We start from the raw sequence: 18,162 nt of genomic DNA, 5'->3' as shown, positions 1-18,162 counted from the left end.
TCTTAATAGTATAAAAGTTATTGAAGATTTTGACATGGCTGGAAAGTCAAAGCAAAATTCCCATCATTGTGTCTCCTTTTCGGTTGTTTTTAGAAGACTTGCTGCTCCTGAGTCTCCCTGGGAAGACAGATACCTTGGGAGCAACCTTCATAGGTTAAGGGACAGCTAGGAAATAGGCCTAGAGAAGCAAAGTTGCAGGGAAAATGAAAGCTGATTGGAAAGTGATATGACTGAGAGGATGATGGTAGTGTTAGGTACCAGATACAGATGACAGAAAGGCTACTGTGTAAATGGTGATGGTACTGGTGCCACCGGGGACGAGATCAAGCAAACAGGATATGATGGTGGCTGCAGGAATGAAAGTCAAAACGCAGGGTTAGAAATCAACCATGGAACAATTGTTCATGTTCTTTGAGTTCACACTGCCTGTCGGTGTTGTGCCAAATACTTTACCTCCACTGTTTCTCTTAATCCTCATGTTAGCCTTGCGAAGCTGGTATTATCATTAACCTAATTTCACTGATGAAAATAAATGGTACAATTATTGATACAATGGACATGAACTTGGGCACACTCCAGCAGATGGTGAGGGACAAAGAAGCCTGGCGTGGGGCAGTCCATGGGGTGTTGAAGAGTCAGACACAGCTAAGTGACTGAACAACAACAAAAACTGATACCTTGCAGAATTTGGTTTAGAATCCAGGTGGTCTGATTTCGGGGCGGGCATGCTTAACCACGGTGCTATATTCTTTCATAGTTTAAAATTTTAGTGTATGGGTAATGCAATCACTGTTTGTCTACATGGTAGGTTTTCAACACAATTTTATTTAGTTGTGCTGCGTGGGCTTCTCACTGCGGTGGCTCCTCTTGTTTCAGAGTACAGGTTCCCGGGCTCTAGAGCACAAGCTCAATAGTGGCAGCACATGGACTTCGTTCCTCTGTGGCACATGGGATCTTCCCGGACCAGCAATCAAACCTGCATCTCCTGCTTTGGCAGGTGGATTCTTTAACATCGAGGCACCAGGGAAACCGTATATGATAGTTTCAATACAAATTAGAAAAGACCAAAGGGCCCTGCCCACCACCGAGGGAAACACAGACTCACAGCTGAAGTTTAGAGGGCAATTGGCACCTCTGATCAAGGAAATAGGTTTCCTTCCTTTAAGTAATGACAGCCCTTGCAAGTGCACCTGCTTTGGATATCAGTTCTACTGACCTCCTCAGCGAGGCATCTTATTGCACACAGACTTTACAACTACATGAAGGGGTTTAAAAAAATGTGTATTTTATTTTTATCAGTTGAGTCTTATTCACAAGCACTCTGCACAGATATTCCCTGTTCCCTTCTCCATTCTGCTCTGTGCTCAGGAAGGCTGACCTTTATGGGCCCCATTAATGGGCTTCCTTGCCTTCTGGCTTCCAGTTAGCTTCATCTAATGGGAGGTTACCAGCCAGAAGTCTGGAGGAAGGAGAAGAGTGAGGCTGGGGTATTTTCTACCCTGTCTGCCTCCCTATTGAGCCAGAAGCTTGGGTCCTTTCCTAAGGTCTCAGCTTCTCAGACAGCTTTTGGTTCCACAGCTTCAGAGAGAATTCTGTCTCCAGGTCCTGGTGGCCACTTCTTGTAGCCCTTCTAGCCTGGAAGGGATGCAAAGTTCCCTTCTGTTGTTAAGTCTTCAGATGCTTCATCATTCCATGGTCACTCCCTAACTCTGCCCACACTTCTGTAAATAGTCCCTGAATTAAACTCGCCTCAATTTCCCTGTATGAGTGAGCCATCTGTTTCTTGACAGGACCCTGACTGTTACACAGTGGAAACAAACTTTGACTATTTTAAGTGAAAATAGAAATTGGGGAAAGCATGTTAGGAGTCACAGAAAGGCGTGGAGGTGGGAAGATCAGGGTTGGAGAAAAAGCAGGAACCCAGGGACCTCTGGAAAGCTGAAGAGCAGAAATGACACTGAAGTCATTCAGTGGGAGGAGCCTAGGCCACCCACTGCCACTGCTTGTATGCCCACCAAATGTCCCTGTGTCCTTCAGCCCCCAACTCAAGGAGAAGGCCCGCTTGCCTGAGTCTACATGACACATCCCCACGTTGAGCTGGGCAGTGGAGAGTGGGCATCAGGCCCCTTTGGCTATTGTGATAGGAAATGGACTCCACTACCCACCAAGACCACACCCAACAGTTGAATCCTTTAAAACAAGGAATCCGGAGATGTTAATAGCAAGTACCACTCCCCAAACAAGGACAAACATAACTATAAAAATAAAATAGTGTGAAACTGCCTTAACAATACGAGCATGTAAAGCAACTTATCCCAAAAGATGAAGCTTCATGCAGAGGTAGGCACTTCTCAACAAAGTGCCTCAGCAGAGAAGGACCATACCTAAAGTTCTCATACATGAAAAATCTTTACAAGGTTTTAACCTTGGCGAGATAGAAAGTTGCCTGTTACATCTTAACAAGGTGTCCACATTGCCCCTTTCTTAGAACCATCCTTTCAGTGGATTGTCTGCCCAAAAACCAGCCATTCAAGAACCAGGAGGTTCAGATACCAGTAACTTCAAATCAACTTATTGCTAGGAATAAATTGATCATATCACCTTGGGGCTAGAAATCGGCCCCAACAATTTAAAAAAAAAAAATTCTGTAAGTTTCTTAAAGTTAATTCTTCATTTCTATCATCACTATGGAAAATGTAACAATAAAGAATATAGGTTTTACTGTGAACTCAAAACAAACAGCTTATTGAAGAAGTTGAAAGATAATACCATTTTATTACATTTGTTGACTGTTGTATTTGTAGTTCACACAATTACCAAATCTAGCATAAAATTTAGACTATTTACATTTATAGCCCTCTGGAACCGCATTTTATCTCATCTTCAAAATTAACTTACTTCACAAAGACAGAGCTGAAGACTTATAAATTTGAACATGCGTTTTACTCATCATGAAAGAGAGCGCAATACATATCCATAATTGCCCCCCCGAGGTTTCTTTATATAGTTACTGTTATCAGTAAGAGGAAATTATTTGTCTTCAGAATAAAATTACATTGACACGATGCCTGTAATTTTTAATGGAGAATATGTATCCTGTTAAATTAGGTTTGTCGGTTGTACATATGGACATTTTTATTTTCAAAATATTAATTTACTGGATAAATGTGGAGTAAACAGAACATGTCCAGGCCAGTGAGAAGATTTCCAGAGCTGCCAGTGAGATGATTTTGTTTAGCATGACATGTGATAAACAATTGAGATGGGCTTTTATGATACAATGGGCATTTAAGATTTTAATTCAAGATGTAACTTGTTTCCTATGCTCATAGGTCTTACAAGCTCTTGTGTAGACGATATACATATAAAAAACAGTAAAAAGTAGAAAAGATCTACAGTTTTTCTGTGATTATGTTGTCAATCCAATACTCCTATAACCTGTCATCTTATAAAGCAAACATGAATGCTACTGCTCTAAACATGTACAAATTTAATGGCCTACAATACTTACTAGTTGCCTGCTGGAGACAAGGAAGAAAGTAGATTGAGCCCTTCTTTTCAAGGAAGTGATAATATCTATGAATCTTTCCCTTCCAATTTGAAGAATGTGCATCTTCCCCTAACACAGCCTTTGCTGTTTAAAGCCAATGAGCAGATCTTTCCAAATAAATTGGTAGGCAGTCAGCTGTTTTAATAAGCAATATCTGCAGAATCAAATCACTAGGTATGATGCAGTGATTAATGTGGCTCGGTATCCTGGATACCTGGAAATTCACGGCCAAGAAGAAGCTATTGCCTTTCACTGGCTTCTCAGTCTGTACTGCCCATCTCTAGACTGGGATGTAGAAAAGAGGCTGGTCCACTCAGCTTCCTGGCTTCTCTGACTGCACGTGCTCCCTGCAAATAAATGGAAATGGGGCCACAATTCTCCTGTGTCAGGACACGATCAGCATAAGTGGGAATACCAACTGGTAGGCATGTAACATCTAGTGGGTTCCTAGTCCCGCGCTCCTTTCTCTGCTGGATCAGGCGGCACTTGAGAGAAAAAGGAATATCCTGAAAGTTCATTTGCTATTTGCAGGTCAGGGAACACGACTGGACTAGGAGAATGGTCTACTGCTGCTTTAGAGGATATTTCATAGGCATTTTGAGGATGCTGATTTTTTAGGAAGGAAAAGCTCTGATTTCTGGACTACAGTGTACAAAAAAGTTATTGCCAAATCCAGCATGGACCTGTCGTTTCCAAATTTTGCGGATGGGGGAGGGAGGAAGGGCTATGTATTGTGATGGTAGGTCTCATCTGTCTTATTTACCGTACCGCCTGATATATGGCAGCCATTAACTAAATACTTCTTAAGTAAATGAATAAAGAAATGAGCAGTAGAATTTTTTATGGCAGTGGCAGACAAATTCATTTTGAAGAATTTTTCTGGGTCTTTGTGGTTAACAACCTAAAGGGAGACAGTAGAGAGTGGTTCTTTAAAATGCTGCTAAATTTTGCTTAAGTAAAACCATAAATGAAAATCTGAGTTCACAAAACAAAAGGAGATTATACGCTTCACAATTACATGGACATATGCTTTAATGAAGGGGGGGATTCCTAAATGCTGGCTTTTAGTGTGGTGTTAATGCTGGTGTTTTCTCAGGTTCACACTGAAAGAAGAAAAATCAGCTCAATGCATTTTTCTAAAGAACTGTTCTTCATTCACAAACTGACCTTCCTCCATTTCTGTGGTTAAAATACTTAAAAAAGCAAAATAAAATAATGAAGCCAGTCTATGCTTCCGGTTATTTATTTTCTTTTAATGCTCTTTGTCTTGCTGTTTTACTGGCTAAGTCGTGCTCAACTCTTTTGTGACACCGTGGATTGTAGCCTGCCAGGCTCCTCTGTTCTTGGGATTTCCTGGGCAAGAATACTGAAGTTGGTTGCCACTGTCTTCTCTGGGGGATTTCCCCAGGCCAAGGATCAAACTGGCATCTCCTGTGACTCCTGCATTGGCAGGGGGATTCTTTAACACTGAGCCACCTGGGAAGCCCTCTAATGCTCTTACTTGCCAAATAAAGTTGACAACCCTACACTGGTTCTCTAGTGTTTTAAAAAACTACTTACCTGGTTTCTGAAATCCAAGTAAGATTCATTTTGTAAAAGCAAACAGCATTCTTAAAGAAACCTACATATTGAATAAAGGAAGACAGTATAAGCTGGGCCTTAATTACTGAAGACAATAGCAGCGACAGGTTTTGAGTGACTACTCTGTGTTGAGCACTGCTTTCAGGGTTTTTAAAAATGTATTTATCATCTCAATTTCAGAGTAGCCCAAGGAAGAAACATTATTTTTATCTCCATTTCACAGATAAGGGACTCTAGACAAACAGCCTAGCCCTTGCCCCTAAAGACACAAACTATATCCAGTAAAAGAGGAGAAGGGCTTCCCAGGTGATTCCGTGCATAAAGAATCCTCCTGCAATGCAGGAGATGTGGGTTTGATCCCTGGGTCAGAAAGATCCCCTGGAGGAAGGAATGGCAACCTACTCCAGTGTTTTCGCCTGGAGAATCCCTTGGACAGAGCGGTGCTTACATTACAAAGAAATTGAGCCACCTGACACGGCAACCAATACAAAAACATTGCTTGTTAATATCTTCTAATGATTATGGAAATGAAGGTTCAATCAGCATACAGATTATAATTTCCTATCCAAGACTCCTAGTAATTTACATTTACATCAGAGTCCCTCCCATTGTTAATTTATCAACAAAATTCTTGACCTATTTTTAGCTTCAGTATTTCCATAGGTATTGCTTCAAGCAACATCCAAATTGCTCAGTGAAGCGAAGTCGTTCAGTCGTGCCCGACTCTCTGCGACCCCATGGACAGCAGTCTGCACCAAACTCCTCCATCCATGGGATTTTCTAGGCAAGAGGACTGGAGTGGGTTGCCATTTCCTTGTTTCTTAAGCTCTGTTTTATTAAGTAACAGAAAAGAGAACAAGAAAATGCTTTCAGTGGGGCATTTCAACCAAGCAAGGGGTGAAAGCACAACACTGGTGAATCTAGTTATCAGGATTAAGTAAATTTAGGGAAAATCCAACCTTACAGCGAACAAATCCAAAAGTTATATCCCAGTTCATTTATTTAAAAAATAAAATAAAACCCCCATCTTCCAAATGCTTAAAAAGAATTAAACTTCAGCTTAAAAAAAGGCATTAAAATAAATTTAGAAAATATTAATCTTCTATTAATATTCATCCCAACAGGTTCTTACTTAAAATGATATCGCAAACTTTAGTGGGAAATCACATATTCCTCTGCAGTCAGAAATCCAAATATAACAATACAAAGAGGTCAATTAGGATGCAAAATCCATAATAAATGAAAAGCAAAACTGATCAAACTAGACTTTTTGAACGCAATGTCAAACTTTTCTTCCCCCAAATTATCAGCAAACTGAAATGAAAGACAACAATTTTTGCCTTCAAAATGTATCATACTCTTGTAATGGAAAAAATGATTTGGCAGGTTAAGGTTAGGTTTCTATCATTCTATTTTCTATTTAACACCATTAGCCAAAATATTGCCCTGCGTTAAGGCACTTGTTATTTCAATGGCAAGAAATACAAATTTTAATACTAGTAAGTTCTAGGTCTCTCAGACAATAGTGAATCAAGAGCTTATGCAGTTTAAGGAAATTTTATGGATTTCCATCCCTCAATCCCGACAGCTGGAGTGTGCATATCCAATCCGAATACCTTGTTAGGCATACAGGACTCTACTTTCCCACACTGCATATATTAATAACTCCTGCACAAACTCCTTCAACTTTCTGGCTTCTGGTCAAGTACCCATCCCTAGACCACATGCTCTAGAAAAACAGAGGAACCAGTTTCAGGACATGGTTACCCACCTAGTACCCTACGCTCCACCCCGAGACTACCCTCCTCCCGCTCTAGCCCAGCCCAGCGAGGTCGGCGCAGCCAAGCGGAGCCGAACACTGCCTACTACAGTCCCGCTCCGGCTCTCGGAACTTCCCCCGCCCACTCCGTCCACGTGGCAGGACCCCGCCCCCTCACCGGCGCTGCACCAATCAGCAGCCCCCTTAACCAGGCCCACGCTCCGCTTTCAAAAAGTCAGCTTACTCCTCCCACCTCAGTCCCGCCCCTTTCCTACCTCTCCGCCCCGCTGGCCCCTCCCACCTCCCCAAATCCCCGTTCCCTTCCTCCTCTCCCGTTGCCCGCTCCCTCCCTCAGGCTTCGCCCCGCCCCACCTGGGAAAGCGCGCTCGCTCTCTTCTCGCGAGATTTGAACGTCCTCCTCCTCCTCCTCCTCCTCCTCCTCCTCTTCCTCCTCCTCCTCCTCCTCCTCCTCCTCCTCCTCCTCCTCCTCCTCCTCCTCCTCCTGCCGCGGCCGCCCGCCTCTCCCTCCGGTCCTCCCACCGCCCCTCCGCCCACTCTCTCAGCTCTCAGGCTCCCCTCCCCCCTCTTCCCCCGCCTCCAGCCTTTGGGCCGGATCTCGTCTCGCTGAGGCGGAGGAGGAAGAGAAGGAGGAGGAGGAGGAGGAGGACGTTCGACCTGCGCAGTGAGATGTTTGTACGTCGCCGCCGCCGCCGCCATCGCTGAGGAGCGCGATAAAGGGAGCCGAGCCGGGCGTGAGGGTGGACCCCGCGGAGCCGCCGCGCCAGCGCAGTCCCCCAGCCGAGCCCGAGCCGCCGGAGACCGAGCCGCCGCTGCCCCCGCCGCGGCCGCCCAGGAGCCGGCCAGCTCCCCAGCCCAGGCCGGGGGCCGCGCCGCCGCCTCCCCCAGCGTCGCCCCTCGCCTGCCTGCCCGCCTTAAATGTGACACCGGTGCCTCGGAGTGCGACCCGAAGCCGCCACCGGGGAGGGGACGAGCACCATGTTGAATCTAAGCAAAGGCACGGGGAGCCGGAAGGACACCAAGATGCGGATCCGGGCCTTTCCGGTGAGTCTCTTCTCGGCGCCTGGGACCCCGGGTCGGGGGACCCGGCCGACAGACGAACGCGAGGCCCGGGCCGACCCCCTCCCCCCCGCCTCCCAAACAGACCCCAGGCCCGGCCTCCCATCCCCCACGCCGCGGGGCGCGGGGCGCGAGCTTTCCCTGCAACCGGACGGCGCGGGACCCTGGCGCGGCCGCCCTCCCGGGCCGTTCCCCGCGCCCCCGGCGTCCGAGGCCGGCGCCGCGCCCCCCACCCAGAGCTGCGCCTTCGGTCGCCCCGCGGGCGTCGGCTGCGGCCGGGGCCCCTCAGCCGGTCCCGGCACCTCGCCGCGCTCCTGGGGTGTAGGCCCAACCCCTTGCACCCCGCTCCTCGCTCCCCGGGGCTCCCAGCCCTGCGAGGACGGGGACCGTCTACGTTCTCCCGGTGTGGGGTGTGTGTGTAACTTTTCACGTGAGGTTTCGCAGCAGTTGAAAAAAAATCACCATGCCTAAAGGATGGTCTGCCAAAAGATGCCGGGGACGGACCTCTCCCGCTCTCCCCCTCTCCGGGAAGAGCTCTGCCGTCCACCTACCCTCGACGCGGTGACAGACGTTCCGCGCAGTGCTCTGTAGTAATACACTAACAACGCCGGTGTGTTTACAGAATCTTTCATCCGCAACCTTCCAGTGTGCTTTACAACCTCCTGTGCAGGAATGGCCTAGCCACTCAAGAGAAAACGAATGGGACGGTTGGTTCTTCATTTCCTAGCCATGGAAGCCCAAAAGAAGAAGTAATCACCACCGTGAGTTGCTTTACTCTAGGTTTTAGTGACGGCGAAAGTATTTTTGTTTAGAAACTTTTTTGGCCTTAAATTAAGTCACACCCCTTTGGTGTTAAGTATTATAGGGTGTAACTTTGGATGTCAAATCTGAATCAGATAGCCCATGGCAAGCAATTAGAGTGTAGTCTTGGGACAGAAACTGGGCATACTTGCTCATGTCGCTTCTGTAACAGGTAGACGTCTAGGTGGACAGACTAGCAATTGAATAGAAGATTTTAAACCGGGACAACTAGAGAAGAAGCTGTGGTTTCCTGTCTTAGAATCACAAGCACGTTATATTGTGTGGTGGGGGGCGGTGAAGAGAGGGTTTGTATTCACTTCTTAAAGCATGCTTTTTCTAAAGTGTAGTTTTCACTTCAGAGGAAAGATTAATATAATTGTCTTAGTTGAGTAAGAAACCGACCTAGAGAACTTGAGGACCTCCTTGGATTCTGAAAATTTAGAAGGAAAAAATAGACCTGATGCAGAATTCCCAGCTGGTAATAAGAAAAATGTTAATGCCTATGTGAAGACTCTTCAGACTTTATGTAAATAAAGGTAGGATATAATCGGGAGAATTAGATGTTTTAATGCACATTAAAGGGATTTTGAATGTCTGAAGTTTTTTCCCTAAGTAATCGTGAGAAAGTACAAAGAAAGTAACAAGTGTTGACAGAAGAGCTCTAATCAAGCTCACTTGCACGTTTTCCTTTATAATGATAAACAGTGAACTGGGTTTATGAATTTGTGAGTAGTGATAGTTTTCGTACTGAATCAGTTCCTACTAAATGAGCAGAATCTAGAATTATTCAGAATTTCAAATAGTTTTATAAATTTTAAAGAAAAGTTTGCTGTTCTTGAAGTCTTGTCTTTTTCTAATACAAGATTATTGTTAAAAGGTGGAATAGCTCACATTTGACATCAACTGACTGTTGGGGATTTTCTGATTAATCAGCTCTACCTTTATCTATGTGTAATCAACTCTCTGATCTCTTGTTTTGCCTGTCCCTGCCTGTTCTTCCACTCCGTCATTTATTTAGGAAATACTGAGGACTGTGTGCCAGGTACTGTGTTATGCCCGATGTCCGAATCCCCGAGTGGGAAGAGAGAAGGCTTTCAAGACAATGCAGTTCGCAAAAAGGGAAGTTTATTGCTGACTGTAGTCAGGGCTCCTGCCGCATAGTGGCGCGGAGTCAGAGAGCCCTGAGCCCACCCTGTTATCCAAATTTATAGGGTGTGCTTAAGCGGTTGGTAGCTGGCTTAAACGGATTGGTTACATGTTTGCAAAGCAATCTTATTGGCCCAAACCTTGGCGTGCTTTTTTTCAAACTTGGGCGTTGGCGGGCTTTTCAGCTTTCCCCTGATAGGTTCCCGCTTTCTTACTAGGCGCATGTTGATTGGCTGGCTCCAGGTGGCCTGATAATCTTGTTACCCCGGAAAACCAGGCCTACTCCTAATCTAGGCTGCCTGTCATGGTGTTAGCCCTGGCAGCCTTACACTGTTCTGGGGTCTTGGGATGTATCAGTACAGCTTCAGAGACCAATATCCCTCCTTTCTGAATCTTGTATTGTTGGGAAGAAGCTGTGGGAGAGAATTTTGTTCTTGTTTTAGCTGAAGAGTATCAGAGTATGTGACAGGCTACCACACAGCACTGAAACTGACTTTTTTTTTCAGGAGTATTATGGTCATGAGCTAATTGAGGCCTTTTCTTATCTGTAACTTGTTGCCCTCTTAAGTTTCTCTAAAATCCTTAAATGAAGTTTGCAAGTGGCTAGTGTTTGATATTCAGTACTTAGTGTCTGCTAATATTCAAAAGTGTCTAAGAGTTATAAATTTTCTCATGGGTATTAACATCACTCATAAGTAGTTCTTACTGAAAAGAACCATTGCATTTTTTAATATATGCATTTAAAAATCACACTTCTTTGAACTTTCATAAGGATGGCTACATAAAACCTCAGTGGTGTGATATTTCACTGATTTATTTGGTAAATAAACACTTAGAGAATTTCAGAATTTTTTTTTTCCTTCCAGGTTAGTAGTCATTTACACACCTGTAGTCTGCATGGATTGCAAGTCAGAAGTAATAAATGCATCTTATTCCATAAAGAAAATACTTCTTGTGTATTCATGTGTGCACACCTAAAACTACTGTATTTTACCATTTGAGATAAACAACTACTCTAAGGGAAATTGTAGTGTAAGCAGAGGCTTCAAATACTCCTTTCAGAGTGTGTTTTATAAAGCTGATGTGTGAAAAAGTATAAAAATATGTTTGAAGATTGTTATCTTTACAAATTAGTAAGTGATGGTACAGGATATTTTGTAAATGTGTAAACCTACAACAGTTGCAGTCTCATCAGTAAAATCAGGTTCTGAGAAGTTGGTTCTTTTTAAGACGGAAAACAATGAAGGACTTTCTGTATGTAACAGATTGACGATGGAGGAAATATTTTATTTCAGTTTGTAAAGTTTGCTGCAGTGGATAAAATATATAGCATCTCATATCTTTTGGGGTGTTTTGGTACCCAAAGTGACAGCAAGGGACACAAAACTTTTTAAAGAAAGGAAGCTGTAGTTGTGAAACTCCTGGAAACTCTGTGGCTTTGGACCCAAGAACGCTGTCCCAAGAAGTTCCTGCCCTTATTTCCTTGCTGTTGCCATGTGTCTCACTCCTGCGCTTTTGTTTCACTCTGTAGGATTAGTTGCTGTCAGGTGAACTTTTTGTTCTTATCTTTGTAATAGTCATTCCTCACTGTCCGTACTGTAGTTGGGTAGTTTGTCCACATGGGCTTGAAAAGCTTGGTTGTATTGGAGGGGACCTGGTTGAATGGGAATACTGGTCTCTCCTCTGATTTGCCTTTTTTGACTTAGACCTCAGAGTTTCGGAGACAGATGGTGAAAGTGATTGTCATTAGAATGTGATCTGAAAATGGTTTCACTTATTGGTTGATAGAAGCATCCTCAGTCATGATAAGGAATCTCTGGCTGTGATGTGCATGCAATAATTCCACCTGTGTGGTATGGACAATTAATGGTAGAGAAGTTATTGTTAGATGGAACCCACAGAATGACTGATAGTCATTTGTTATGTTCTTAAATACTTAAGAGCACAAGAATTTAAGGACAAGAGGGAAAGTTAATGTTTTTGTTTCTCTTAGCTGTAGTGACATTTGTTAGATTTAAGGGAACAGCTTTGATGTTCAAAATAGGTTTCTCTTATTTAGAATAAGTAGCTGTTGCCTAAACTACCTGGACTGTACATACAGAAAGATTGAATGAGTTGTGCAAACCACACAGGGTGTGGAATTAACCTTTAAGTTTGGTTTGGTTTTTATTCTTTAATATTTTCTTACAGGGATGTTATGGAGATCTAGCATTCATTTAAGTATTGCTTTCACTTAGACTGACTTTTTTTCTATTTAATGGTTTTAGGCAGCTAAAACAGCTGGTTTTAGTCAGCTGTGTTATAGTTAGTACCTCACAGGCTTTAGAAACTTAAAAAGATACAGTAGTTATAAAGTGTCTTAGAAAACAGTTCTGAGGGGCCAAGAAAATTATTGCTACCAAATTATTAGTGCTAAAGTTATCAAATTTGAAACAGTTTTAATAGTATAGATTATAATGTGAGAATTTGACTTGTTAAATAATGCAGTAGTCACAGGGCAAGTTCGTTGAAACAAAATAGAGAAAGTTTCATTCATTAAATGTAGCTAGGTAATAGCAGTGTTTTCTCTGTTGCAACAAGATTATATAATTAAGGCTAGAGAAAATAGTGTGTCTTCCCTTTGTGATATAAATTGGGAGACCTCAGAGATAATTTTTGCTGTTATTTGAAAAAAATTATCTGTTAATCTTAACAGCAAAGAAAATTTTGCTGTTAATCTTGGTGTTAGCAGTTTTGCTAGAGTTGTATAAAAAATTATTGGACAATTTGTAGCTTTAAATAACGGAACTTTCATAATAGTTCTTGTTTATCATTATAAAGTCAACAAAAAAGGTGCCACTAGTAAGAAATCGCTGAGCTAAAACATGAATTACAGTTAATGTGTCTACAAGTATATTGTGAAAATTATTCATTTGTAGTCTAGCAAAGCTATGAATTCATTTTAGTAGCTTTTCTAGTTATAAAAGTGATGCATATTCGTGATAGAAAACTTAATAAGTGTCTGAACATCTAAGTAAGCTAATAAATAATCACCTGTAACCCTGCCACTTGGAAGTAAGCTGTATTAACATTTTGATGTGTTTCCTTATGATCTTACATATATGTGTAAGCACACAGTAAATTTGAGGTACCATCTTTTTATTTACTGCTTTTTAAAAAATACAGTATCTTACTATACATTTATTTCCATGTTAAATATATCAAAAACATGATTTTGAATCACTACCTAATACTCTGCAGTATTTTGACTTATCCCTTTCCTTGCTGATGGACGGGTTTGATTGATGCCAGTGAATACGTGCTTTCTGTATTACAAAGAATGCAACTGTGGTTATTTAGGAGCTTCCCTGGTGGCTCAGACAGTGAAGAATCTGCCTGCAATGCAGGAGACCTGGGTTGAATCCCTGGATAGGGAAGATCCCTGGAGAAGGGAATGGTTTTCTACTGCAGTATTCCTAGTCTGGAGAATTCCATGCACAAAGGAGCCTGGCAGGTTATACAGTCCATGGGGTTGCAAAGAGTTGGACATGACTGAGGGACTAAATAGTTTCACTTTTTCACTTATGATTATGGAATTACTGGACTCAACATAACTAATACATTGACCAACCACTTTGACCTCTAGAAAGGTAGGAATAATAATAGTTGCACTTGCTGAATGCTTAATGTGCCACACGCTGCTCTCTGTGCTTTGCATGTGTAAACTAATTTAATTTGTATAACTCTAGGATTCTGTTATCTTTTTTACAAAAGAAGTCTTGAGACATTAAGATTTGCTTAAGGTCACTTTGCTTGGAAGTAGCAGAACCTAAGGTTCTTTTTAACCTAGGCATTCTGGCTCTAAAGTGAATGCTTTAGGAATTAATTACATCTCAAGGTTGTATCAGTTTAACTTCTACTGTATCACAGTGTCTTAGATATCTTTAATTTCATAGATGAAAAAATAGTACTTGAATGTTTTAATGTGTATTTCTTCGCCTACTTATAAGAGTAAAACTATGGATAGTCTGTAGGGAATTTTCATTTAGTTTTACATTAGAGTATTCAGCACAGGTTTTAGAAACCTGACTAAAAAGTAAAGAGACTAGAGAGCATAATAGTTAAGAGTGTGGGCTCATACACTATCAGAGTTTGAATGTCAGCTCTACCTCTTTCTAGTTGTGTTATTTTTTAACAAGGTACTTCACCACTTCTAACCTCAGTTTTCTCCTCTGTAAAATGAGATTGTAGGACCTGTCTTACATGGCTGTTGTGAGATAGAGAGTCAAGCATTAGAACAGGACCTAACAAACAGTGAGCAATTGTTGTACCAATATTTAGTCATGATTCTGCCACAGTTTTGGAGAAGAGAATGGCACCCCACTTCGGTATTCTTACCTGGAAAATTCCATGCAAAATTCCACAGAGGAGCCTGGTGGGCTTACAGTTCATGGGATCGCCAGGGTTGGACACAACTAAGTGACTGAGCACACATGGCACAATTTATATGTTAAAATTGAAGGTTATTTTTGCACGTAATTTTATTTACTATACAGTTATTTTTTAAGAAGCTTACAGATTCAATTTGTGGACCACGTTAAGAAATCAGTCTCAAAGTATATATGGGTTTGGTACTGCTGGGGTGTTTGAAAAGAATGCCACTGGCTCTTGCCGGGTAGGGGTAGATTCAAAAGAGAAAATACAGTAGTGATAGTTACTTAGTCATTGGAGTAAGTGTATAACCTTTCTGGGATAACTTTATTGAAGGAGTAAGTACTCACTTCGTGTGTACATTCTAATATGTACATTAAAGTAAGTGTTAGTCGCTCAGTCATGTCTCAACTCTTTGTGGCCCCTTTGACTGTAGCCTGCCAGGCTCCTCTGTCCGTGGGATTCTCCAGGCAAGCGGGCTGCCATATCCTACTCCAGATATGTACATTAAGTGTTTATCTAAAAGTACATTTTGTTTTTATTTCCTTCCTTCCTTTTCTTCCACCCTCTTTTTTTTTTTTTTGTTTCACTCATGAACTAGGTTGTGGTCCCTGCTCGAAGTTTATACCAGGTCCCCTTTTCAATCCTGAAGTATTAGACACAGTGTGGATGAGTAGTGAATGATTGATTAAATGAGCAACTAGTCCTTGAAGCCAAACCACAGTAATCGATGACTTAGCTAAGTCGATTCTGGGAGTATTCCAAAATATTTGAACTCTTGCAGCTGTAAGTGAAGCCTTAATTTGTAGGTTATTAATGATCGTGTGGCAGTTTTCCTTAAAGGTTAGTTAGGCTAGTCTCCTAAAAACAATGACTTGAAAGTAAAGATGTAGATGTGTATTGGCAGTTACTTTGGATTGCGTGTCAGAAGAGCTACTTGCTAGTCTAGTCTTTTCTGTTTACTAGCTTTCTCTACATTTTACTCGCTCCACTGTGACGCCTTTCTCCCAGCCAGTTAACCATACCTGGCAAGGCCCTTCTTTCACGGCAGATTGACTACCATCTGTCACCTCTACCCGTTCTGGGAATTTGTCATCCTCTTTTCATCTGAAATTTACCTTTGACCTGAGGATACAGGCTTATCTTCTTGAATTGAGGTGTCCTATTCCCTTGTAGCTCTGTTGGGAAGGAATCTGCCTGCAATGCAGGAGACCCGGGTTCGATTCCTGAGTCGGGAAGATCCCATGGAGAAGGAAATGGCAAACCACTCCAGTATTCTTGCCTGGAAAATCTCATGGACAGAGGAACCTGGCAGTCCATGGTGTCACAAGAGTCGGACATGACTTAGCGACTACACCACCACCATTTCCTTATAGTCCATGAATCTTTGGGCCCAGATGCTAATGATTGCTGCATCTATCACTCTTGTGGCTTGGGCCCTTCTGTACTGTTCTTTGAGTGATTCCTTTGACTGTCTCCTAACTTCTTACACATGTTCCCTCAGTCATTGAAGACTTGCATGCATTCTTCACAGATATTCTCTCTAGTTTAAATTGTAACTTTATCCAGTGCGTGTGGGCAGACATTCATTTATTCATTTTAATGTATGTTTATTATGTGTTCCTACTGGCACTAAATAGTAATGGGGGTAGATCTGGCCTCTTCTCTATTACTGTGGTCTTCACTCTGTCTTGAAACTTGTTTTCCAGCTACTTTAGAAATGTTAAAACTTCATACCACATTCTGTTCTAGTCCCTTCATTTATTAGATGTAAGACTTAAGCGAACCACTTAACCTCTGCCTGTTTTCTCTTTTGTAAAAGAGAAGAAAACAACAGTACCTACCTCATAAGGTGGTTGTAAGGATAGAGTCAATAACATATAAAGTTCTTACAAGTGTCACATAATAAACACTATAAATAAATGCAACGTGTTATTATTGAATTATTCTATCCTACGTGTTGCTTGTTTTCTTCTCACATTAAATGTGCTCTGGGATCTCAAGAAGACCCCAGACTTCATTCTCCCAGGCTCTGGGGCCTGATACCAGTTGCCACTTTTCCTGTTGTCTCCCAGGGCAAGGCCGGAAATACAAGCAAAAAGCATCTTGAACCATTCCATTCATCTGTCTTCACTGCTCATGTTTTTTAAGACTATGGGGCACTCCTGGAGAAAATTGCGAGATTGTGGTCTCTAACCTTGCTGGACTTTCAGTGCCTCTGGGCAATTTTTTGTGTCCCTGTAAGCTCCGGCTCACTTTTTGCTGCTTGAACTATTTCTGTCGTCGTCCTCAAGCTCTTTATTGAGAATTCTCTTATCTCTCTTCTTCAGGAAACTTAACTACCAACGTTATCTTGTGTAAGTACATTTAGCTTTGATCTTTTTCAGTTTCATTCGTTAACCTGTATCTTTACTTATTGTCAACTCCTTCCCTTGGGACTCAGAGAAGTAAGATGTTCCTTTTTCTGTCTTCTCTACCGTGGTAACTACCATCCCATCTCCTTTGATAGCCCCATCTTCAGAGAATAGTCAGTATGTCCTTTATTAGAATATGATTTTCTTTAGAGAAGGCAGCAGGTCTCTTGGTATTGATCTTTGTCAGTGCTTTACAGTAGCATCCAACAGTGTTGAGTGAATGAGCTGACAGACTCTGTATAGTTTGTTTTCTCATCCTGTAGATGGGCACTATAGCAATCTTTCTCACAGATTAACTGTGAGGAATAAAAGAAATATTAGAAAGTGCTTGCTAATAAACAGTAAGATCACTGAGGCTGCTAAAATCATTTTCTAATCATAAAGTTAGTATTTCCAAGCATAAACGTAGTGTGTTCATGTAGAACAGGTATTGTCAAACTCTTATAGGGTCTCTGTGCTTAGTCGCTCAGTCATGTCCAACTCTTTGCGACCCCATGGACAGTAGCCCGCCAGGCTCCTCTGTCCATGGGGATTCTCCAGGCAAGAAGACCGGAGTGGATTGCCATTCCCTTCTCCAGGGGATCTTCCCTGCTGAGGGATCAAACCCAGGTCTCCTGCATTGCAGGCTGATTCTTTACCATCCGAGCCACCTGGGAAGCCTAAGAGTGGTGGAGTAGGTATCTTCAGAAATCTCCCTCTCTAGCCATTTAGAGCCATTTTTATATTGTTCTTTGTATAGAAGATTTCATTTTAAAAAGTTCTGTTGCTTTAAAATCAGTGAACAATCCAGCATTTTTAAAGTTGAGAGTCCTGCTTTCCCAAGTTGATGCCATTAATGAGAAATTGAGAACAGATTCTGAAGTTGCTTTAACCACTAATCCAGAGCCTTTTGCTGCAAGAAAACATTCCTTCTTTCTGTTTTTAAAGTTGAAATGTAATTAATTTTCTTAATTTTAAAAAAAATTTCTTAATTTGACTTCCATTTATTTAAGTGAACTTTGGGTAGGGTGTGGACCTGAGTTTGCTCTTTAGATGAGAAAGGTTCTAGCTAAGCAAATGAATAAAGACTTCAAAGAGATACCTTTTACCTAGTTTAAGAAAATACAAGATTCCTTAGAGATGCTTTTCTGTAAAAGCAAGCCATCATTTCTAAGAGGAATACTTTAACATACTGATTGCAAGTCATTCTTATCTAAAGCAGCTCTTAACTGAGCAATACTTAGCCAGTCTTCTCTTCTCCCCATCCTCTTGAAAGTAATAATGAAAAACTCTTCCCCCTTTCCTTTTCAATTTAATAGTATGAGAAGTTGATTTATGAGATTAATAACTGCATCATGTTGAATGTCTGCTTTGTGCTCGGCTCTGATTTAGGCTCTGTGAACTATAATTATCTCAAATTTTCACAACAGTCTTTAGATGTTACT

At 42.0% G+C, this 18,162-nt stretch overlaps 1 long non-coding RNA gene across 4 annotated transcripts in view; it reads left to right on the top strand.

Annotated features, from left to right (window-relative positions):
- The first annotated feature begins 7,741 nt into the window (after nucleotides 1-7,741).
- The window catches only part of LOC133053650 (uncharacterized), a 51,174-nt gene continuing 40,753 nt past the window's right edge, over nucleotides 7,742-18,162 (top strand). For 3 of the 4 annotated variants that reach the window (XR_009692300.1, XR_009692299.1, XR_009692297.1), the window contains exons 1-2: nucleotides 7,742-7,952; nucleotides 8,590-8,728. This is a non-coding gene — a long non-coding RNA (uncharacterized LOC133053650). The remainder of the gene's footprint in view (nucleotides 7,953-8,589; nucleotides 8,729-18,162) is intronic. The other variant, XR_009692298.1, reaches the window with a different exon arrangement.

The sequence above is a fragment of the Dama dama genome, chromosome Y (assembly GCF_033118175.1).
Source record: "Dama dama isolate Ldn47 chromosome Y, ASM3311817v1, whole genome shotgun sequence".
In the NCBI taxonomy this organism is placed as follows: Eukaryota; Metazoa; Chordata; class Mammalia; order Artiodactyla; family Cervidae; genus Dama; species Dama dama.
The sequence above is the reverse complement of the archived record's forward strand: the minus strand, read 5'-3'. Positions and strand labels throughout refer to the sequence as shown.